The sequence below is a fragment of the Corapipo altera genome, unplaced genomic scaffold (genome assembly GCF_003945725.1).
Source record: "Corapipo altera isolate COAL_440 unplaced genomic scaffold, ASM394572v1 RXGC01000072.1, whole genome shotgun sequence".
NCBI lineage: Eukaryota > Metazoa > Chordata > Aves > Passeriformes > Pipridae > Corapipo > Corapipo altera.
The window spans coordinates 1,385,595-1,411,426 of NW_020884943.1; positions in this window are offsets into that span (position 1 = coordinate 1,385,595).

Here is a 25,832-nt window from a genome sequence, read left to right on the forward strand (position 1 = left end):
AAACTGCAGCACTGTCTGCATCCCACTTCAGGACCTCGATGTATAAGGATGCCTCAAGGAAAGCCTCTCTTTTTGAGGCCCTGTTTGTTCTTGGCTTCAGACTTCGCTGGGTGGATCTGGCACAGTCAAGGCCAAAATGGAACATCAATGAACAAGGGTGCTGGCGTCACTGAAAAATGAAAACAATTGGAAAATCACAATCGAAGGAAGGTGAAAGATCTAGTCCCAGGGCTTCCTGCTTCAGCTGAGAGTTTATTCAGATGGCCACCAGATAATCTAAGCCAGATAGAGGGCACATTGACTCTTGATGATGTTTATTCTCTTGGCTTTGTTAGCTGTCAAATGCAAGAGTAGTTCATCCTGGATGCATTTTATGCCCTCCCATTTCCACACGTCTTCAGATTTAGGCTTTGATTTACGGTGCTGCCACTGAAGCAACATGGAATTGTCAAAGGGATAAGACAATAAGAGAGATAAATGAATGAGAAAAAGCAAGAAATTTCTATCCTCTAGCCTCTTTCATGATGCAATTCTGTAGGGCATCATTTCTATAGCAATTAAATATGCTTAGTATCAGTATTTCCCACACAGTAGTGAAAAGGGACCATAGCATGCAGAAAATCAGCCCCAAATCATGCTAAGTCTTCCTGGAATTAGTTGATTTAGGTACCAGCTACTCTGAATTAGATAATTGACCTGTCAAAACAATACTTAATACATGGACAAACTAGTGTATATGGGAACCAGAAGTCAAAGTCAAGTCATTTAACCAAGTTAAATCCTGATTAGTTTACCTTCACTGCTCATGAGTTGATAGACTGTGGTATCTTCACAGTGAGAGTCAAACTCACTGGAGGAATCTTCACAGGGGATACACAGGCTCCAGCACTGGAAATCAAGGTGGGATCAAGAGGACAGATACCAGCCTAGGCAAAGAGAACAAAAGGAAAAAGGACACTACTTATGGCAGTAGCAGCATTGGTTAACAGAATATGCACATTGAAGAGCTGGTAGAATGTTTTGCCTGGCTTATTCCACACTGGAGAAAACTGTGTTCGTGGTTTTCCTGGCAGAAATCCTTTGCATTTATTATCCCTGCTGTAGCCTCTCTGAAACCTGGGACTTGCCCTAAGAGTTTGGGATTTCTAGCCCTAAAACCAAGTTTCTGAAGCAACAGAAAGGAAACATTTCGTTAAGTGCAGTGCTGGTGGGACTGCTGAAGTAAATGCATCTCCTTTGCAATTTTAAAGAAGTTCATGAATTTGGTAAATGCTAAAATTTGAACCAGTCAGACCTACTAGTATGTCCTTGAAGTCTGTTTCTGTCCCATCCACAGCCATGTCCAGGATGACCATATTTTCAAAATATACTAATTACAATTATTTTGAAATGTATCTTTTCTGCTACTGCTGTTACACTGGTGTTTTCTCCCAGGTTTTACATTTGGTGCTTCTAAACCTGGGATTTGTCTCACGTATTAGAACAATCATATTACTCAGGTGCTACAGCCACTCCCCTTCTTCTATAATACAATTTATATTCTGGAAGCTCTTCAGTCACAGAACCCCAAAATTCACCTTGCATAATAAACACTCACTACAGGTCACTGAAGTTCCCTGAAGGCTGGCTACCAGTAACAATTTTAATAATGTTTGCTAAAGTATTTTACTTTAAATGGGAGTTTAAGATCAGAAGCTGAACTGTCCATTTGACTGAGCTGAGAGCAAGAGTGATGGACCAGTGCAATCAGGGACTGAACAGCTTCAGAGCTGTTACAGATTCCCAAATTGTTGTCTACAGCAGTGGTAACACAGACATTGCTGAGCTTCCTGTGTGGCTGTGCACGAAGAATGAGAATTAACAGAAGCACTAAGCTCTGCTGTTGGCCAACTTCAACCTCGGGTCTACTGTCTATCTGAAATCACAAAACAAAATAGCAAAGGAAAGGTTTTATGACGTACAAGCCACAGAATGTACCTACTATACCATGCTGGAGTCAAAAAATGGAATCATAGAATCATTTAGGTTGGAAAAGCCCTCCAAGATCACTGGGTCCAACCACTAACCCAGCACTGCCAAGGCCACCACTAAACCATGTCCCCCAGTGCCACATCTACATGGCTTTTAAATCCCTGCAGGGAGGGGGAGTCCGCCACTGTTCCAACGCCTGGCAACCCTTTCCATGAAGAAATTTTCGCTGACATCAAATCTAAACCTACCTTGATGCAACTTGAAGCCATTTCCTCTTGTTCTATCGCTCGTTACCTGGGAGAAGAGACCAACCTCCCCCTGGCTACAAACTCTTTTCAGGAGGTTTTAGAGAGCGAGGAGGTCCCCCCTGAGCCCCCTTTTCTCCAGGCTGAGCCCCCCCAGCTCCCTCAGCCACCCCTCATCACACTTGTGCCCCTCTCCTGGCTTGAGCACCCGCTGGCAAACGCGGCGAAGGGCTCTGGCCCGTCCGTGTTCTCCACACCCTCAGTGCCAGAGCTGGTGAGGGAGAAGCATTTGAGCAAGATTAATCTGCAATAATTATGTATTACAAATGTATTTATTCTGTTTAGGGAGAAACTCCTCTGAGGCTCCAGATGAGACATTTCTCACATATATTATTTAGCTTTTCCCGAGGCCTTAATGAATTGCTTTGAATTACAGACTTAGGTATTGATTAGCCTCATTCAGTTGAAATCTAGGCTTAGCAATCTATACTTGCCTATAGTTTATTTGTAATATTATTCCTAATAAAGAGCTGCAATTAATCCACATCAAGGAAAATCAATTAATACAGATTTGTATCACAAAGAAAGAAATCCTCCTCATATCTGCCCACTAATCCTGAAGCTTAGGTCTTTCTTTGCTACCAAGGAGGACAGACCAAAAATATTGATTTCACCCTATTTTTACAACTTACAGTGATACAATAATAGCACACAGAACAGACGGGGCTTATCAATTAAAACTATTTTTATATATGATGATACATGAGGACACACAATGCCTTTGTTCTCTGTATTATTAATAATTATTAATATGATGGGCTGGTAGTTCTGTAATAAGAATAATCACTCTATGCACAGCTCTACAAGAGTTCTGACTTCACTTTGGGAATGGTTATGAATTTTGCAGCCTAATAATTACAATACTGTAATGGTTCTAGAAGTAAAATTGCAGTTATCTGAGCTGCATGGGAAAGGAGGACTATTCTGGGTAATTTTAGACTAATGATACAACATGAAGAATGTTATCCAAGCTAACATCTTTCTAATTTTAACCAGTTCTACCTCCCATTTTAACCAAGCTAATATCTAACCTGATTTATTAGAAATAATAATAATAAAAAAAATCTTATCAGAATCTCTTCTTGCAGGAAGCATCACATAAACACCACAAATTAGATTTTGCAATTTTAGAAGCCAAACTTTACCCTTGCTACGCAAAGAAGACAACAATGTGTCATTGTCCTTTCACAATTCCTACTGTAAACAGTTTATGTGATTTATTCCTTTGCACACTAGATAATTACATATTTTATACCACTGTATCATCAGTATGTTGTTATTCTGACTGCCCCATAATAGAAATTGTGTATTTTCCCACTGCAGTGAATGCTATTCTTAACATACATTGGCCTCAACCAGCTAAAAATATCAGAGTTCTGTTGCCTGTGGGAAAGTTCTGCTGAAGTTATTTCTATTAAAAGTTTAATATTGGTCTCTTCCATTTCTCATACTGTATGTGCCATTCACATTTAATGCTCTCTCCTCCCCTGTGCAATTACTTACAAGCACTTAAGTGTCACATATGAGGCAAATAATGCCCTAATTCACCCTAATTCTAACATTAATATGAATGATTGGGAATGAGATTAGAACCGAAGAATACCATTTTAAAATAAACTGTGATGACATAGCGACAGCTATATGAGGGATTAAAGAGTATGGATTATGGCAGGTTATGGTTCAGGATATCAAATGACACAGCTCTGTGTTTGTTCTTGCCAAGGACACCAGGCAATTAGAGGCTTGAACAGCCAACTGTAATTCTTACACTGAATCTTTGGGTTACTTGTGGGGTTTTTTTTAAGTCCCGTGAGTTTTGTGACAGAGAGTAGGCTCTAAAAAAAAAAATTCAGGGTTGTCTTGCTGTGAGCTGTCTGCACCCACAGAAAGCTTTTTCGAGAGGTGTTTAATTTATCTGGCAACCTAGAGCCAGTCTGACAGTGCAGGTACAAAGGAAAAGCTCTAATTTTATGAACATTCTCATTTTAACCTAAGTTCATATAATCAGTGAAGATGTCACTGAATTAATGACAATATTTATTTTCTCTTCTGTTGCACATTTAGATTTATCTCCTAGTAATAGTATTTTTGCTTTTTTTCCTCCTTTCTTCAAAAGATAACAGAAGCCTATTTAGAAACCTAAATTCATGCACCTCAAGCAATAATGTATTATACAGCTCTTTACCTACACAGTCTGATTTCCATTTTCCTGATGTCTCCGTATAAAACTTTTATATTTCAAGCTGCTTAAAAATCAATATGGTTTCATTCAAGGAAGTGAGGAAGGAGATGAGAAACATGAATTATTCCCTGTTTCAATTATCAGATTTTGGGAAGGACCATAGAAGACTCCATCAGCTTTTGACTCACTCGTTTCTCTTTTAACATAGAGGAGAAAAATATTTTAGCTCCTGAAAGTCTGATGAAGTATTCACTGAAGTCTGCAAGTGAAGGAATATCAGTGATCTACATATCATGATGGTTAGCAAGAATGAATGATAGTGCAGTTGAGAAACAACGAAAAAGCAATGAAATGGTTTTCACTTGCACTGTAACAAAAGCTCCTCTCACTGTGCTGTTCCCAGAATGACAACTATTTAAAAGTTGGAAGGTATTGAGGTAATAAAGTAATATGGTGTAATAAAGTAATATGGTGTATGCATGTGAAAAATACTGTTGGCTAATCAGTTCTCCACGGGCCATTAGTAAGTGCTTTATAGACAGCTTAGTTTTTATGGCACATGATTTTTAAATAAAATAATAGATGCACTAGTTGTGCATCAAAACTGGGAACAAAAGAAATGAGCACCAGCATCTATTCCACCGTTGTACAGATGGAAACTGCTGGTTTCTCATTATTGAGCTTGTGTTGGTTTAGATCAAAGATTACATGTTTAATTTTATGGATTTGGGAGACTGCACTTGGCTCATCCAAGACCAAATTTCCAAAGGAGGATTCAGCTCAAGTCACAGTCTCAGAGCTTGGCTTTGCATAAGGAAATACATGTTTAATGTACATATTCAAAAATACATGTCAGGACATATGAAGTTCGATATATTGAGTATGAAGCCACTTTACACAGTTGGATTCTGAGAAAAGAAAGTTAGACATAAGTGTGAGGACATTTATCCCACAGTTCTATTTCCCAGGATAATGTATTCCATAGGGTCTCCTAAATGGACTCATACCAGGGCATGTATTTCAGAGCATCTGCTCTCTGAATTCAAAATATTCAGCAATACAGCAATAGATTATCCACCTTAATCTCCACTCTGTTATTCTATGGAAAATCAGAAGTAACCTGCCTTTAACATCCCTATTTGACAGCTTCCTTCTCATATAATCATGGATGGTGTTTGTCATTTAGTTTTTTTGGAAGCTCATACCCACTTGGTATGGACTGGCACTGGTATGCATGCACTGGCACTCCAGAAAACCACTGTGCTCCTTTAAAATTCCTGGGTACAGATTTGTGATTATTTTGATCTTAACTCTGATTTCAGTAGTTTATGTTTAATAGGCTCCTGTTAGAACTTATTAAAGTTACTGTTGGAAAGGAAAACTTTGAATGGTCCCTATACTTAATATAAGATATGGTGTTTTTTCTGAAATAAAGACAATTTTATCCCTTTTATCTTATCATTCTACTATCTTAGGCTACTGGAACATATTAGTATTTGTCAGGTTTTCTTCCTAACATATTAAAAAATGAGCCTGGTGGGTCCAGGTCTGCCTGGTCTCCTTATGGTTCTGCTATTTTTCTGCAATTTTAAGCTTCTCACTCATGTGTTTTGATACAAGCTTTCTCTTCTTCACATACAAAATTAAATATATACAAATGTAATAGTTATTTTCCCCTCTCCACTAACATAAAACGTATTGATCTTTTTAACTACAGTTAATGTCTTTATTAATTGTGGCTTTTCTGAATACTCAGTACAACAACTTCACTAGGATTACTTAAATGTTTAAAGTTAAGCACATGTTCAAACATTTCTTTGAATCAGGGTGTATCTGTTTCCAATGAAAGAGCAAAAAAAGAGAAATAATAAAATTGATTGGTCTTAATCTGGAAATCTGAATAATTAATATGGAATACAGCCAGTTTTTTAGCATAACTTCCTCTTAGTTTGTTCCCTTTCTTCTCTTTTTTTTTTTTTTGTTTGATCTCTGGATTTATTTCCACCTCTTGCTCTGTTATTTTAAATCCATCATGCATGTATGTCATCCATGTCCTTGGGAGGGCCCTCTCCCAGATAATGTGCTGGGTGGAGTTTAATGTACATGTGCACAGACACAGAGACACATGAAGACACACATACATGCTTGTTTCTTCACTTTTGCCTAATAATATTTTTCCAGCTGTTTCTGTGAGCTCAAAGTGCTTAAATGCAATGAATATCCTAATCATTAAACAACAATCATAACTGAACATGAGCACGTTAATACATGTGCATTAAAAAAATGTTTTCCTTTAAAGGCGAACTGCAAAGGGAATTGAGGCAGGTAAATAAATCCTCCTCCCTCCCCCCCCTTTTTTTATTTAACATTTGTAAGTATTGCCTGTAAAGTTCCACTCTCCACTTCCCTCATCTCTGTCTTCCTGACATTTTGAAAGCCAGTTTGAGTATTTCTTAGGACAGAAGGTAGAGCTATTGAGAATGACTGCATTGACCAAAGCAGATGCTGATGAGGGTTTGGGTTTCTGTAGAAATAGGATTGAACATCAACATATCAGGGTCCATCTAAACTAATTTAACTGTGCTGGCAAGAATTCTGTGTACACAAAAAGCTTGAGATACAGAACAACAACAATGAGTATATTAAAAAAAAAATCAAGCTGTGAACTCTTTTAAGTTTTCACTGTAAATCATCAACAAGCGATGAAAAGCATAAATGCAATAAAAATAATCATTTCCAGGTCACTGTTAAATGATGTGACAAATGCAGGCAGGGATATTGTAATGTTGAGAACCAGAGAAGACCCAAATTCTGCCTCATCAGTCATTTCCTTTCTCCTTTCATTTCCTGCAGTTCCCATGCACTGTACCTCTTTTACACTTTTTCTCCTTCCTATTCACTTTTCCATCTTGTCTGCTTCCCTCACCTCTCAGCCCTCTGCAGCTGCTGATTTTACATCTTGCCAGGCCCCCTCGAGGAGCAAAAGCACAACAATCTTTCCCTAATAAGATTCTGGCACTTCCTCTTGAAGCTTCTTCCGGAACCTGGATGGGAACAAGCGTGTGAAAATGAGGAATAATGGGAATAAAAGGCAGCTCATGTCTTTGGAACTTCAGAGGGACCTTGAACTGAGTGCTGAGGGCAAAACATGGTGCTTGCCAGATCTGATCCCAGCACAAGCGGAGTAAATTCAGCGTCAGGACTCTGAAATGCAGCAGAGCAGGAGTTTCTGAAGGCTGCCACCGAGTGCTTGGGGCCCTGCAGAACTGAGCATCAGGGCAGTCTGTAATAACACTGTTTCAGCCATATTCTGTTGCTGATACACAATTCATCACACTGATGAATCCAGTGAGAATCAAAAGGTATCATTCAGGCCACCAAAACTGTATTTCTAGTTAAATCACTTGTCTGCTTTGGAGTTCTTACACCTTGCTTTGTCTTCACCTCCTCTCTAGGGCATTTGCATCAAAGTGGGAGCCATTGGAAGGTGTCTTAACCCAATCTGATCCCTCTTTTGGTTTGGTTCTGTAGGCACTTCTGTGAGGTGAATAAATCCCCAATAATGACATATCATTGGGGAACTGCAAAACACCTTAGGGGACGTTCTACAAGCACACTGACACTTCATATGTGTTTCAAGAAAACGTATGTGCATGCAACACAATCTGGAATATACACACATATATGTATGTGTATTTAAACACATGCACATGTACATAAATCTCTGCATGTGTGAATATCTGGTTCCACACAGGAAGTTTACCAAAATGAAAGCAGAACACAATATTAATAAAGTTTAAATTAATGATGCTGGTTTTTTAATAGCTGGATATGATCCTTCACTTATTTTAAAAATGTCTTTTGTTTCCAAACTGTCTATGGTAGTCCAGAAAAGGATGGTCATAGATCCTGCAAGTCTGTGCATCCTACCTGCTGGCAAAAGGTGTATCCATGAAAATTAGCTCAGACAAACCCAAGTCTAAGGGGTTGATCTGCATTTTGGTAGGTTAATGAGAGTTCCACTGGTGTGAATGACTGCTGGGAAAGGATGTCCTTCTGCACATACCAAAAGGGCTGCAAGAAGATGGGGTCATGGAGCAGAAACTTTCTATCCCAAATCTGGAAATCCTGCCAGCCCAACGTGGCAAGCCAGCTATGACAGAGCCTGTGCAACTGTGTTCCTGGTGGGGTCAGGGGGACATGGGCCACATGTTCGAGGGCAGAAAACTGTCATTCAGCAATGGAAATAACACACTGCAGTGTGATGGATGTAAATGGAATCAGTTCCTGGAAGAACTTGGCTCTACAGCCTGGAACAGGGCTCAGATTTTTGTCTTTGATTATTTTCTAACTGCTGATCCACTCTGGTTCTGTCACACACGTTTCCTACAGTGAGGATCAGTCATTCTGCCTTCACTGTGTCTTCCTCACAGCCTCAGGACATGCCTGTTGCTCCTGCTTTCTTCTCTTGTGGTCTTTGCCCTTTTCACATCACACTTCCCACAACCCTGGCCAAAAATGGGGACTGCCTGATGTGGGGAACACCATGTCCCTCTGTTTCCTGACTGCACACCTGTCCTGGACAGTGTAGGCATGAGATCCACCCCGTCTGCTTCCACTGCCACAAGAAGTGCTGTCATTAATTACATTATCACCTGCACTTTTGCAAAAACGATGGAAAAATGGCCACAGCAACAGAAGAATTTAATAGCAAGACTGTTACTGGAGTAGGCACCTACGGTGTCCACTGTGGGTAGAGTAGTTAAACTCCCTGTAGTGAGTTTAAGCCTTATTCAGAAGAAAATATGCCACTTACTCCCCACCAGTGCCTCCTGTACACACTCTGAAAGCCTCCCATTGAAGGACTGAGTTAGCACATGACATCTGATGAGATCACAGCGTGGGGCAGGCTTGGCTGTAGGCATTACAAAGGCTTCAGCATCTCTCTGTCAACAGTTTGGCTTGTGTTTTTTTGGTAAAAGCTTGTGATGTCACTCCTGTCTGATGTTGCTAGCCGGCCCTGCTCGCGGCCAGCCAGGAAAACCACCAAAGTGCGTGGCCATTCCTGTCCAAGACCTGCTGGCCTGGTCCTGGAATTTGGTCATCCGGGAGGAAAAATGTCCTTCTTATCACAGGGACTGTGATGAATGGCAGATTTTTTTGCAAAAAGGCCAATCAGTATCAGCTTCTTGTCACCTGCCTCTGCCAAACAGATGGTAGGAGGCAGGAGGTTTGCTTTCCTCTCTACCTGATTTCTGCACCTAATTCCCAGGATTTAGTGCCAGAGTGGAAGATTTTGCATGTACCACTTAGAGGCAAACTTGCAAATGAACGTTTTCAAGGTGTAACACATGGAGCTGGAGGCAGAGGGGGTTTTGCACACTTATCCTGTAATGGTACCTGGAGTCATTGAGGCAATTTATTGCATCACACCTTAGTGACATTGGGTGACATCACACTGGTAACATGCATGTCTGTGTACACTGGTATTTGTGACTTAGCTGGTATGGGGCTGTTTAGTAATTCATGGTGGTAATTCATAATGGTGGATAATCTACTCACAGGAACTCAGTTTTGTTTGCTGCTCTCCTGCATTGCACACACCCTTTGACAACACACAAACAAACGAGCAAAGAGCATTTTACCATCCCAATCTTCAGATAAACTGATACAACAAACAGCCCTCTTTCCCATAAACATATTCCTGAAATAGCCCTATCCTCTTATTCCTATTTCCTACCCTGTAACACACTCACTTTTTCATATTTTGCTTCAGCTTCAGTACTTACGGAATGTCACTTTTTGACACTCAGGGAATAGGCTTAACCCAGGTAATAGGAGCAAGAGGTTCTTGGCACAGATCAGAAGCTACTGTACTTGGCGCTGATTAGATTAACACCAGGAACCACTTTAGAGAGGGCAGTGTAATCTTTATGGCCATCACTTAGTTGCTGAGAAAGTTCACATCTTCCAGTTAACAGCACCTCTGCCGGTGATTTCTTTGATAGATGATGATATGCACTTAAAGGAATAGATTAAACAGCCTTTTGCCTTTCTTTAAGATATCTAGTCCCTACTGGCAGTGGGCAGCAGTTCTGAAAGAGCCTAAAGCCTATTTTCCAGAAGGATTTAGTCACAGACTTTCACATAAGCTTATTCATCCTGGTCCCAGGGTTGTGGTTACACACACATTTCTCCAGGACATGGAGTCAGCAGGCGATGTCCACTCTGGCTCACCACTGCCTGATCCCATGCTCCTACCACCCCTCCGTGTCCATGCAGAACAAAGAGGGCAGTGTAGGGCCTACCACAAACAGCCCTGGATGGTGGCAGCATGACTTGGCTGCAGCCAAAAGTGCCACAGAGAAAAATGTTTGTGGAACCACAGCTTCGAGCGCTTCTGAGCTGGGTAAATTAATGATGTTCACCGTGCTCCATCCTGCCAAAGCTACACTGCTACCAATTCCTGAGCTCTGCAGGTAACCCAGGTAGACTCCCACGTCACTCTGACAGGTGTTCAGGTGCTTTAGATGCTTCTGATGCATTTTACACTATAGCTGCTGGTTTGGGTTTGCCTCGTCCAATGGCAGACACGGCGCTGTTCATGCTCCAAGAAGCTAAGTCCCATCAATTACCATGTTTCAATGAAGCAAGTAAGCATGAAAGCACCTGGAGATGGACAGCCCTGGGCTAACAAATCCTGATCCCTCAAGCTCTAGTGCTTTGCCTACTGCAAACACACTATCTGACAAGCATAAATCACAAACTTATTATGTAATGGCCGTGCCGTTTCACGGACAAAGATGCATTTCACAGAGAGTATGGTTTTAATAAACAGGCAGCCTTTCAGTGGCTAGACTGGAATAAGCCAGTGATCTCAGTCCAGTTCCTGTTGGAAAGGTGGTCACAGCACAAAAAGCACCGGCACAGATGGGTGGATTGTTAAGGGGCTGCAAGAGAAGCCAAATAGAACCTTCCTCGCCCAGGTGGGTCATGGCAGCAGTGCCATGGCCCTCAGCAGCCTGGGGTGAGCCAGGGGTGCCTGGCCCATGGCTGTGCCAAGGGATTGGATCCCTTGGGTGCCTTACTGGAATTCTCATGTCGAGTGTGTGCACAGCCCTTTAATTAATTCACCTCGACGTTACCGTGCAGTAAACGGGGGGGATACACAGGGCTGACTGAGTTATGACCCAAACCCACATGTGCAGAGCATGCACTTCTGAAATGCAATGGGAAATATTCATTATTCTTGGATAGAGCTCCCTTTGAGTTCAGCAGTTACAGCAGCTGTCGTCATTTACTGCATTAGCAAGCACTATTTCTGTGAATTTATATCAGCGTGTCCCGGGGTTCTTTGCCAGCAATATGCTAAACCCACTGCTGCAAAATAATCCCATATATATTGGCCACATATTTGGGATATTATGATTAGACTTTTTTAGTGGGTGTTAGGAATTATTTTTATAAATGTAGCATGTGTGTATGCACAAGGGTTTTCACAATCAACCTTAAAAAGGCAAGAAATATATTTTCATTCTCTAACTTGTATTTTGGCGTGGTTCTCACTGGTTTCTGACAGGCATCAAGCTAATAAAGCCATGCTGGTCCTGTGAAATATTTAGGAAATAACCAAATTAAAAAAAAAAAAAGTAATTTAGGGTATTTTTTTCCCAATTATGGTTTTTACATATTTCCCACAGACTATCAAATCTGTCATTATAATGGAACAGGTGTTGATATCTGAGGATGTCTGATATCAGTCAGAACACTGACAGGTCTATGCCTTTAAAAAATAGAGGTATTACTCTTTATTTTACAGCAATGTGAAGTTCCAAGCCATGCAAAAACCTTGTCTTTCTTATAACATCATCTTCAACACATATTAAAATATATGTTGATGATATCTCAGATATAAACAGTTTCAAATTTTAGTTGTTATAATGATATCAAAAGGTTAACTTTCAGGTTTCTCTTTTTTTGTTCAGCTTTCAGAACCCAAAACTTAAGTCTGCAGAGAAAATGTATATTCCAGCAGCAACACATCTGCAGATTATTTCGCAGACAAATCTGTTCTGGAAAATTAATTCTAAAAATTGGTTATATGGAGGAGTATCAATCTTACTAATAATAATCCCAAAACAGTAGAATCTAGTGCAGTTAAATGGTATGTGTGAGTGCAGTTTGAATGGGGAAATACAGATTTGGGAACAGCGTGTTTCTAAACCTTTTTGATATCTTTTGCTGGTATAAAATTCAGGTATAGGACACATTAGACGTTTCCTTGTGGGTCTCACCCACTTAGGATATAAATCTGCCACCACGGACCAGCTCCAGAGTTTGTCCCTTAAGTCAAGCTGTAGGAGCTGGTGTAGAATTTGAGTTGCCAGCCAAAATGTCACGAGAGGATTGTCATGTTCCTTACAAAGCTCTTGTCATATTTGCAGACACTGTGGAGGACATTTGACCACATTTAATGGTTGGGACTGAGTGATCTTAGAGGTCTTTTCCAGCCTTAATGATTTATGATTCTATGATCTTTTGCCACAGAGGGTCTGAAAACTTACATTTCCTCTGCCACTGAAATCCAAAGGCCTCTGGGATTGGTATGCTACAGCTCCTAGCTCCAGAGTTTGGAGCTGAAGATGCAGGTAGGTGCTTTCCCCAGTGAACACTTTCTTTCATTTTTTTTAATATTTCTGCTATGGAACACTGTCTTATTTCTTTCTGCTCCTTCCCTCCCTCACACCTTTTTAACGAACCATTTATTTGTCAAATTAAAAGGACAGCCCCACTGAGCTGAAGGACAGACACATCTGCTCTGATTTCCCCGTGCCCCAACACTAATTCAACACAAATACAGTTTCCCAAAGGGCTGCTAGAGTTTTACCCTAGCAAGGGAAATCCTGGGGCTGTAGGAATTCTTATTTCTGATTAGACTGCCTTGTCTTTTTCCAGATCTGTATAGCTGAACCTAGCTAAAGGTGGGAATGTTCTCCAGTAAGCCAGAACTCACAGTCCCTACTCAAATCAGCAATCCAAGTCTGTCATGGTGTCTCAGCTGATGTTGGTCCTCTTGTGCTCAGAAAATTGCTGTCTGGCACCCTTAGTGAGACTGAATTTTCTAACTAGAATTATGAGCAGAACTTTTCCATGCATCAGTGAGCCAGGGAAACAGGGATACTCCTTGAAACAGTTGCTCCCTGAGGGCAGAGGAAACGAGGAACAGGGAAACAGAGCAAATTACAGAAACCTTGTGCTGCTGACTTGGAGCGTGGGCTGGTATCATCATCCTTCAGAGCCTTGCTCTAGAAGAATTATAGATCCTATAACAGTTTGGGTTGGAAAGGACCTTAAAGATCATCTAGTTCCAACCTCCCACCATGGGGAGGGACACCTTCCACTATCCCAGGTTGCTCCAAGCCCTGCCCAACCTGGTCTTGGACACTTCCAGGGATGGGGCAGCCACAGCTTCTCTGGACAGCCTGTGCCAAGGCCTCCCCACCCTCACAAGGAAGAATTTCTTCCTAATGTCTTATTCTGTAGCCAAGTTTCTTGCAGCTCAGTGGCAGGACTGTAAAGGATGTAACACTGCACAGAGTAGGAACAAGTGGAGTAAAACTACCTGAGGGGTCTGACTCTGTGAAGACATCATGTACCTACATTGACTTCCTCACAGGACACTTTGTTCCCTGCCAGACTGGATCTGCCATCCATAGAAAATCATTGTAATAAATTCTAGGCAGTGATACAACTGTCAGATCCTGTGGGACGTGGAATTCAGGGAAGGTTGTCGATGCTGAGATTAGACTTTCAGATAAACAAATCCTAAGGGATGTTGTGCTGGGCACTTAACACTTTTAGTGAGCTACAGCACTGAGTCTTTTGGAAAAAAGTCCTCATTCATTCTTATGGCAAGAGCCTCTGTCTACAAACTGCCTTGATGTTTTTGCATTATCTGCTATTAAAATCAAAGTAGTGTGTTGCCTCACACTTCAGCACTACCTGCAAGGGATAATCTGTCACTAGTGCCAGAAGATAATAACCACTAAATGAGTGAGTTGGGGTTATAGATACTCTCCAGTCCCTTTATTACTTAGGTAGAAAAAGGTGTTTTGCAAACAAAGCAGGGTTTGAGCAAAGAATCATGGCAATACCATGAGCTACACCTCAGCAGCATCTCTCTGGCTACCTTGGAACTGAATATGCTTTACTGCATATTCCCCTTCCCAGAGGTATTTTTGCTCATTTAAAGGCATCCATGTGCCTTTTACTTGCCCTGCATTAGTAAGCACAGAGGAGCATAAACTGTTTTCAGCCTGGCCCCAAAATATTGTGTTTGCTTACCTAAAAGCACCATCAATTTTATGTAAAAGCCACACCTTCAGCACCATGAATCTACCCACCATCCATATATTCTATCCCAAATTGAAAGTTATGCACGTTCTTGCTAACCTAGTTTTGTGTGTGCATGTGTATTTTTTTTTTAACAATAGGCCTAAATCCATATTAATGATCCAAAAAGTGACCAGGCCTCAGCACCTTTTGTCCTCTATACATTAACTATCCAATAATCAACAGTAACTGTCCTGTACTCTGGTGTCTTTAGCCTAATTCAGAGGGACAGATATTTATCATCACCCTTGAATTGGGTGACCCATTCTGACAGGTCGACATCCTTATTTATGTAACAATGTCATAGACAGTAACTGCTAATGAGTGGAGTGACGCAGAGGTCTGTTAGATGGAAAGGCAGAGGAAAGCCGAAAAGGGCATGAGGGGTTAATGGGACTTTTCTGTTCCAGCCTCCTGGGATGTGTAATTATGTTCTAATAAGAAATGAATGTATTGATTAGATTAGTGTGCAATTGTGTCCGTGTGCACACGTATAGTGCATGCATATAGACAGTCATTGTGTGCCTCTGTTTGCTTCAGTATGTGTTTTAACCTACAGCATCTTTGTGCCTTGGCCAAAAACAAGCAGAGCACTCCCACAGCGCTCTTCTTGTCCTCACTGTGGCAAACTCCTTGTGAATTCAACTGGAGTTTATCTGAGTAAAGGCTGAATTTAGCCTCAGTAACCACCAAATAAGGGTTTCAGTATTAGGCCCTCACAAACAAATGACTTCCTATTTGCATTGTTTGGTATAAACACCCACCATCACTTAAGAGAGCAGCAAAAGCAGCCAATGCATTGTAAACAGTGTCATCTGCTTAGGAGACCTTCCACCAGCCAAAGTAGGCCATGCTCATCCCTGATGCACATCCACTTCCAGCAGCCTGCTTACAGTAGGGAGGAATTTGGCCCGGCATTCTTTCTCATCAAGCAAAATATGTTCTCTGACAGGTCAAGGAAAGCATCCTTCACACGCTCACAAAGGGCCGATGCTCCACCGCATCTCCTGAGTGTGTGTGATCTGAACTTGGGGGTGAATTCCCTCGATGGGAAAGACACAACAATAGAGAAAAGCAGGGCAGGGGGGTGGGGGGGGAGAAGGAAAGCATGTCTGAAAACTAGAGCTGCCCATGGCCCAGGAGGTGAAAGAATGCAGCTGATAGTGGTGCTCTCCCTGCAGCCTCTCGCTGACGCTAATACGGGGAGGCAGCAGAATTGTGGCTTTTGATACCTCACACACACTGTACAAATTCCAGCTCAAAGCAGGGCCTTATACGTCCTGTGGGCTTGTGTGTGGTGTCTGAGTTAGTCAGGAACAATCAGGGCCAGGCTGGCAGCAGGAATAGGCTTTTTGGGTCACCACCTCAACCCCTTGTGCCTGGGACAACGAAGGCCATGGCACCAGCGTGCACAGGCCTGTGACAAATTAGTACCTCCAGTTGCACACTGAAGAAATAAATTACTTTCTAGTGACTCCCTCTGGAAGGAAGCAGCATTATTAGGCTCTAATGGGATTTCCTTCTATCCCACTCTTGACTAGGACCTTTGTGAGGCAAAGGGGAGGGGGGGAGAAAGGAAAACTGAGGGATTCTCATGTCTGAGGAGGGCCCACTTCACCCAACCATAACTTCTGTGAATCGTGGCTCGGGTTCCAGACGTGATACTCAGGAAAGGCTGTAGTGCAGGGATGTGAAAAAGGACTTACCAGGCAAGATTTCCGTACGTTTCAGAAGTGTTTGAACTACGTAATATAAGAATACACTGTAGAAGCAGTGTCACAAAAGAAGAATCTCTTGGAAAGGAATTCTCGTTAATATATTTTTTTCCTAAAGAATGAAAGACAGAGGGTATTAAAATACAGCACCTGCAACATGGAGATCAGTGGAGCCCTAAAGTCTGAGGGATAATGATTAAACATAATTCTTTCCCTTTGCCATTCTACCGCAAATTTTTCCATCAGAGGACCACTGAGGAGTTTTGGGGTTTTTTTAAGTGTTTTGATGTATAAAATTCAGGGAACATATTTATAAAAGAGAATGTATTTATATTCCCTACAAGAGAGACTTAAAATCCAAGCTAGACCTAACTGTGAAGGTCCACCTTCTAAAAATTTTCCTCAAGGGTCAAAACAGAGAGTAAAAGCCTGGAAGTGGTGATGGCTGCAGGAGTGTTACCACTGACCTCAAGAGGGCTGAGATCACACCTGAAACGAAAGCATTTGAGAAGGAATAGCCTGGGAAAATTGCGGTATTTTCCTCCAAATAACGTGTGATGTTTAAGCAAGTTCAGCATCCAGGCTGAATAAGAGAAATACCCTCTGAAGGAAGAAGCATTTCTAGTGCCACAGTTCAAATCCAGGCCTGAAAGGCGGATGCAGGCGAGTTAATTTTTCAGCAACTGCTGGCCCTTTGACTCCCAACATTTGAGGGTTGGCTCACATTTGAACGTTCACACAAAACTGATTTCCCCATTATATTGATGGGAACTTTGTAATGCAATGAATCATCTTCAGCTGGCTGATTTATTTCACAGGGCAACTTGAGGCAGCAGACATGGAGCAAGGTAGCCCAAACTAAGATGGAATATCCTTCCCTGTCCCATTTATTAGTGTCAGCATCAGCATAAGCTTTTCTCCTTAATGGTCCGATCTTTCATTCAGGCCATAGAGGATCCTGAGAAAGTTTTCCTCGTTTCTTTATATTTTGCCAAACTTCTAAGTGAGCTCCTAAAAACTTATTGAAAGAGCATTACTCAGGCTGACACATTCCATTTATTTCAATATGGTGACAAAGAGGGAAGATCTAGTTAAAAATATTGCAATGGCCTTATGGGATACTTATGGGTTTTTTTAAATGTAATACATCACAATAGAATACTTTGTTTTTGTAGAAGGGTATTCTGTATTCTCCCAAAAAGCTGCTGACTTAATCATTAGTTATGATGAGAAGAGATTTAGTGCTCTCTTTCTTTACACTGTCACTGAGAACAATGTCTATGAAAAAGCCTATGCTTCCCATTATAAATCACTATAAGCTCCATGAAAATTTCTCCTCTACCCTGGGGTTTAAGTGAGCAGATACTTGGGGATGCAGACTCCCAATAGTAGCACTTTATCCCTGGCTCTACAAGTTTATGGAATGCTATGGTTCACCCTAAGTCCAGGCGCTACCAGTGCACGCAGTTCCCATTGTTCAGTAATTTATGAATGGCTAGTCTTTGACATAAAATTAAATACCTACCAGTTTCCCCCTCTTCCTTTTCAGCCTGTACGTATTTTTAAAATGCCTTAAAAATGTAGCCTGTTATCACTTTTAGCATTAAAAATATGTATTGCTGTTTATCATCAGGCTGCTTTTCAGAAACACGATGTACCCTCTGCTCCTTCATCCTCTAAAGTTCACAAGAAACCATTTCAGATCTTATTTAGGGTAAGTAAGGATTTGGAATTAAAGCTAAGCAAAAAAGAAATGGTTTATAGGTGCTCTCTTCACTGACTGAAGAACACTGTGTCACATCACCCTAAAAGGACGATTTGACCTCAAGCGATTTCTGGGGGGAGAGTTTTGAGATGTATAAGCACCTCTCAAAATAATTTGTATAAGAAATAGAGATTTAGAGACCCAGAATTGAACATCCAGGTTTGAAAGTCTTTAACCTTCTTCCCTGCCTTCCCTCCTCCCCCTTATCATAGTAACATACACTGGCTGGATTTTATTGTATAACTTTGTAAAGAAAAAAAAAAAAGGCAAGCGTTGCACACATCTGCCAGCATTTTTTTTATTTGTTGGCGCAAGCTGACAGCTTTTTTTTGTGTTTTCTAGTTTATCAGAAGCCTATCAAAATGTTTTGAAGAAAAGGAGCCAGGACATTTTCCCTAGATTTTAGTGTCCCCTAATATTCGAATTCATTCTTCGGAGTTTGTTTCTTATTTACTGCTTTCCCCATGTTTTGAAGATAATATTCTCATTCCAAGAAACAGAGTTCACCACAAACTGTCTCAAATTAGTCCTTTACTGAGTTCGAGTTTGTGAGCCCTGTTCAAAATTCGTATCACTGGGTTCAGTTTGAAAGGCAGGACTTTGATTCAAAGTTCTCAGCCACCCACACTGGACCTGAAAGGCCACTAGAAATAGCCCTTGTCTGCTTTGTTTCTCAGGAACCAGAATAGACACATTCCCTCTGGTCTGCCCCGAGATATGGATTTGGCTCAATAAGCACATGTCAGCTGCAGAAGCAGCTGGCTGCAGAGCAGTTTTCATGGAAACTGGGAGCCTGTGTCCTCTGAAAAGATTCCATATTATTTCATTCATTTATTGTTAGAATTTTTTATTTATTCTGAATGGCCTTTGAGAAGGTCAAGAATAGAATGACAGCCCAAAATCAAATTCCTACTTGTCTTTGATTTCCGTTTGATTATTGATATTATTACTTTGAATAAAATCAATTATAAATCTGTAATGAGACATGCCATCTCTGTATGGTGGGTATCTGCAAGACCTTTGTGTTAAAAAGCAACAAGATAAAAGGACATGTATTAGAGGTCCTTGGCTGTAACCACAGCTCCCAAAGCCACAGGCTGACATCAGGACTCTAATTTTCACATAAAAGCAAGATATACCTTAACTGTCACAGGTAAATAATGTCTGAAGATGTTGCCTTCCTTAATTGTTTTATGGGTGTCTGAGTTTTCTAGCTGAGTCAATCCTGTTAATGGGCTGAAACCCTGCCTGGGAACAGAGGCAGCCCAGTGGTTCCCAATGGCAACATCCCAGGAGGAATCCCACTGGAGTCACCAGCATGGCTTCCCTCTTGCTGCCTGGGGCTGAGTTCTTGGAGACACACCTCACCCTGCCCAAAGATAGAGAGTGTTTGATTGAAACACAATGTTTTCCAAAGAGAATCCAGCACAGACAGCTCTTGTGTGGAGAACTTCACCATTTACACACAAAGCAGAGATGCTGCCTGAGTGCAAATCCATCATGGATTGCCAAAGCCTCAAGACTGTCTGAACCCATCCAGAGTCTGAAGACCTTGGAAAGAATAAAAACTCTTTAAACTCCTTGACAGTATCAAATCCTCCACTAATCACAGTAATCAGCATCTGCAATCTCCATCCTCTCCAATTCTTCAGTGCCTACAGCCGAGTTACTCAACCATTCCTCTACTTCCAAGGCATTTGTAGATCTGTGTTCCCAAATCTCTGTGTTCCCAAATCCACTTTCCTTTGCTACATGAAATTTCTGCTTTCTAATATTCCACCGAGACTGAAAAACCTGTGGCAAAGTCAAAGTTAAAATCACATGAAAATGCAACAATTGTTGCAGTCACCTCCTCGACTGCCCTCTCTGGAGTGACCGGTTTCCTGTGGGGAAGTGGTGGTTTCTGACATCCAGTCTTCACACTAATCCAGCCCTCTCCAAAAAAAAAGCACCTTGGGCTTTGGCTTTCAATCCCACAGCTCCCTGGGACAATATGAGACCAGTCTATCCTTCCTTCCATTCAGTTGCTGTCCAGGGGTCTACCCAAACCGACCACCCTGGGTTTACTAATCTTCCCTGGGGGAGGCAGAGCCCCAGGAACAGATGGCTCCCTCAAAGGATCCTTGTCCTTTCTTGCAGGTTTTCCAACTCTAGAGAGGAAAAAAGTGAAGCAAATGTGACCCTTGCAATTGAGATCCTTTGCTCATACAAGCAGCCCTATTAAAGCTGAATGGGAACATACATCATAATAATTAAAGTGGGCATGAGTTGGCTTTGAATTGCAGGAACTCTGGGTGACCACATTTCACTTTCCCTGTCATTGACTAAGATAGAATTTCCTCCTTCTCATCAAATGGCAACTCTTTTATTTATGGATTACATCTCTGCCTTGGAAGGAGGTAGAGTTACTGATAAAGTTTTCCTGAAAAAAAATAACCAAACCTGCTGCATTTTCTTTCAGCTCACAGATGACTGCAGTTGATCACATCTGTTTTCCAGCAGACATCAGTGTATCCAATTAGAAAGATCACAGAATATTTTAGAGGTCTTGAGATTGGTCAAAGCCAAAAGATTTGGGCTTTGAAAAAGAACAAGGAGACAAATATGGTATGTACTAGTTTTCATGGCAACCATGGTAAATATTCTCTTAAAACTACTTACACAGAGGTAATCCTTAGCATTATATATATATATATATGTAAAAATCAAGAGTTTGGGGGTTTTTACCATTGTGTTAAGAACTGCAATGACTCAATGGGTTGCAGTCCTGGCTATATCCACTGAACTGACAGGGAAGGTTGGGGTGCTCATGGTCACAAAATGCTTCCATTCAAAGTATAATTAAACTCTTCCTTGCCTTGAAAGAATGGATGAAACCTTCAGTAAACAACATCCAACTACTTAAAAGGATGGAAACATTATCAAAATGTAGCTCATAGTTTTGATAAGTCTTTTTAATTTCCACCTTCAGCTCTGATATGACAAATGCAATGCATAAAAGAACCTTCAAACTAAAAATTGGTTTTTTGGTCTTTGTGTTTCCAAAACAAAAATCTATTTTCTAGACCTGAAATGAGACAAATGAGATATTTAACTGTGATTGGAATATGTATTAGATTCATACACCTATTAAAACAGTTATATTTGCTGGTTATTTGATTCATTCAACACTGTTGGTATTCTCCTTTTTCCTGTTTAAATTAATAAATAGATCATTTATTCAGGCTTTCATTTTAGAATGTTCATGACAGCAAGGAAAACACAGAAATATAGAGGATATTGTATCAAAGAAGTTATCAGTTCTTACTTCCAAAGTCTGAAAATGACTTTGAACTGTCTCTTGCAATTAATTTCTTGGTTTTGCACTAATGCCTATGTTCATGATGTCCTTCTGGTGCCCTGTAAATAACTTCCCAGCATCTCCCAGTTGAAACCATGGGGGCTCCAATACGTACCTGCAGACTGATAGTTGAGTAGATTTGCTTGTTATTGAGTTTTTGTGCGTTTGGAAAAAAAAAAAAAAGGCAAGAGAAAACAATTAGAAACTAAGGACATAAAACCCACAGAGACAGAAGAAAAAAAAAGATCCTGAGAAAAGCTTAATGGATGGGCTTCAGAGCAAAGAGCAACTTGTGAAAAGGCCTTTGAACTATAAACCAAAATATTTCCCCTTGTTGTTCAATGCCTTCAACCAAACAAAACTCTGCATATTTAAGTAAACAAGCAGGATTATATGAGAAATTGTATTTTCTTCATTGAAAAATGATAGTAAAACCTGTAATTCTGTGGCTAATAAATCAATTTTAAAACCAGACGGCCAATCTGCAATTTTACTGTGTGTCTTTCAGACAAGCCTTGAACACTGAGAAATTCTTCCTTCTCGGTGTCCCAGTAACAACATTAGAGACATTCAACATTGCAGAGTCCACACAAATGTTTCTGCAAAGCTGGAATCCTCTCCTGGACTTAAAAACTCCCTGGATTTAAAAACTCCCCTTGTGGTTAAGAATCCTCCCCCAGTAAAAATTTCAGCTAAATGGGAGAGGTGCCTTGAACTGACCACTTCACTAACCATCACCTGACAGAACAGTTCCTGCTGTAAAGAGCTGGAATTCTTGGATAGATGATGACTGCAGTGGATCTCTGGTATATTTTGATGTGATGGAGCATCCTTCTTTGGGGATTTGAACCCAGTGGCCTAAAAAAAAACCATGTTACACCAGCAGAGTGCTGAGCTGGAGCTTTCCTTCCGAAGGGCTTCACTCTGGTGGTGTTGGGATGGAGCTGTTAAACCCCTGAGGACAAAAGGAGCTCTGCAAGGCCTCGTTACATGTTAAATATAAATAGGTATATTGTAGCCTTGCATGCAGTCTATTTTACTTGAGCAAGTATGTTTTTTGTTAGACACATAAAACACAGAGTGGGTTTTAATGGCTGATCAGATCCTGTTAAAGCAAATTGCATGTTTAAATACAAAGGATGAAAGGATCTCTATTATTCTACAAATTTCTAGCAGCGTTGCACCTTAAAAGGAATTTTATAGCAAATTTGTAGCTTTGCAACCAGCTCATGAACCAGGGGGCATAAAAAGGACATGTGTTCCAAGAGCAAATGCATTCCATATTTCAGAAATAATAAGTTCTTGCTTGAACCCAGATCTCATCAGTGCAGAGAAAGGATTTTGCACTCCATGGGAGGAAGGACCTTTCTGTCTTCAGCAGGACAGTGTTTCATTAAGGGTGCTAACCTGGTCTATGCTAGAGCCAAACAAGCCAAGCCACTGCTCTACACCAGAAAGCCCCAATGCTTTCCTTGACTTAATTGCAATCCACAAAAACATTCAAGAATAAAGACCTACACAAGTGGAAACACTGACCCAGAAGATCAGGTTCGTCAGAGGCGAAAAGATTAAAATCCTCTAGCAGCAAAAAGGCTTGTGCAAGTGAATCTTCATATACCCAGGAAGAAAATTTCCATGTAGTCTTAGAACTAGTCAAGGCTGTGGGATTAAAAGGTGCAAAATACACATATATCTCATAGCCTTCATCTACAGCAATACTTGAGGCTCTGTACTCTGTATTTATATGGGTACCTGTAAACCTGTGAGAGTGCTGTTGTGTGTTTTATGTTGTTTAAGGCAGTGGAATATTAGGCCCACTGCAGCCTGCAGGGATTAGAAATACCAGTTAACCAGAAATAAAAGAAGGTGAATACTGAAAAAAGGTGCAAAATTACGGAAACTGGAGGCTCTGGCAGATGAGTCCTGCTGGAGTTAACACTCCAGAGATTTCAAGGTCTTATCCCTACCAGCTCTCTGCTCTGCCTCTGTGCCAGAGGGTATCCCCATGATCTCTCTGTCATGCCTTCTTCACTTCCATCGATTTTGCCTGAAAACACTGTGTTATAAAGCACAGTACCAGAGGAGATACATTTGATCCTTGTGCTTTTCTAGAGGCACAGGTAACCCTTTTTCCTACCCCAGTGAGATTCAGGTGAGGTTGTCAGCTGGACCCCTTAAAGTATCACTAGGGCAAGGGCTGTGAAAGTGAGATGATTTGTTCTCTTTGAGAAGGTAAGTGAAGTCTTTAGCTTTTTAAGTGCAGAATGAAACCCCTCCCTTTCTCTACTTCTATAGGAATGTTTCATTATTTATAGTTGTGATTCTTGATTTCCACCCATAGCTTCCTTCCGTGTTAACAGCTTTCTTTCACGCCCTGGAAGGTCCTGGTCCCCAAAGAGGAGATTCACAATGCTAATAAGGAGAAAGAAAATTAAAGAAAGAATGAAAATAAATCAGAAACATGGGGAAAAGCAGAGTTAAAGGTGCAAAAAAAAAAAAAAATCACTTTCTTCCACGAGGAAAGTCACACAGGTTTGAAGTTGCTGAAAGCTGGCAGTTCTTCACCAATATCTGAGCCACAAACAATGGGCCACAGAACATCCTCTGCAGGGCAGTGAGTGTAGCAGAGCACTAAAATGAGTTGTCTGCAACAAATCTCAAAGTCTTCAAGTAACTCCTCTTTATTCTCATGTATGTAAACCTTTACATCACTCAACCCTGAAGTATTTGAGCTCTTTCAGTGATGCACCAAGGCCTCCTACATCTCTTCCTCTGCAGAAAATAGAGTGTAAGAGGGTGGACCTTGACAGTCGAGCAGAGGGTGGGGAGCTCTGTGATGGCCTGCACTCCCCAGAGAGCTCTGTGTATGAATCATGCCCTCAAAAATGTCTCTTTGCATAGTTTATCTACTTAGGAAAACCCTGTTTTGCCAGAAAACTAAAGCTATTGAGGTTTCTTCTGACAGGGTGCTGGCCTGGCTTTGCTAAGTGCAAAAGGAAATGGCATGAAACTTTATTTTTCTTCATCCACAGGCAGCAGCCCATAAAGCTTTACATTCACATACAGATGATACATTCTAAATGCCATAGAAAAATCAAATTGTGGAAGAGAAATCTTCCAAAATACGTCATGATCCCACACAACTTGAATAAAATAAGCCAAAAATTTCACCACAAACTTTATACTAAATAAAGATGAATACTGCATGATTAGCCCAAAGTTACAGAAAACCTTCTAGTTTGTTCTTTCCCACTTTTCCACTGCATCCAAGTTTCAGCTAGTGTAAAAAGAAGGGAATTTCTATTTTCAAGCTAGAGAGATTTCCTGGGCTCCAAACTATGTCTCTGACACAAAAAATTCGCACCTCCAAAAATCCATCACAAGTGACAACCTACATTATTCCTTTATTTTCTCTGTACAGGATGTGTAGATAAAGTCTGGGTGGATTTTCTTACTCACACCATATCCCAGCGCTTCTGTCGTGGAAAACTCCAGGTTTTCAGTGGTGCAAAACCTTATTGTGAGAGGAGAGCTGTCTCACATTTGGAAGTCAGGAGGCTGCTGCTTTTTCTATTCCTTCCTGCCATCTGCAAGATCTCATATGGAGTAAAAATGGGAAATTACTTGAGCAAATCTTCAGCTTTTCCTCAGTTTTCTTTAAATAACATCCTCAGCCTTCTGCCTCATGATTTACATAATAAGGAGACTGTGTTGTGTTATTACATCAGCTTCATTTCTTCAGGGAAAAAGGCTCCAGATGTATTTGACTAAGTCATTAGTGCAAACATCCCATATTTGTAACAGCATTCCCTAGATCAACTGTAAAGACACACTGTTGATTTTGGCTACAGGCTCAGGAGTGGACAGACACTGCCACTTGATCTAAGCAGCTGCCTCCTCATTACTCCCTCCAAGTTCATTGTCATGGAGAGAAGTACAAACCCCTAATGGATCCGCAACATGAGCATCCATAAAACCTGGCAGATGACTCATCTGATAAAAATCACCATTGTGAAGTTATTCAAGTAGGAGGGGAGAAAAAAAAAAAAGATTTAGCCTTCCTCAGAGCAATTACTTCCTTTTGTCAGGGTGTTTTTCTTCAGTCATATGGGAATGAAATTATAAATAAATACAGAGTGCAGGTCCTGACACCTCAGCTCTG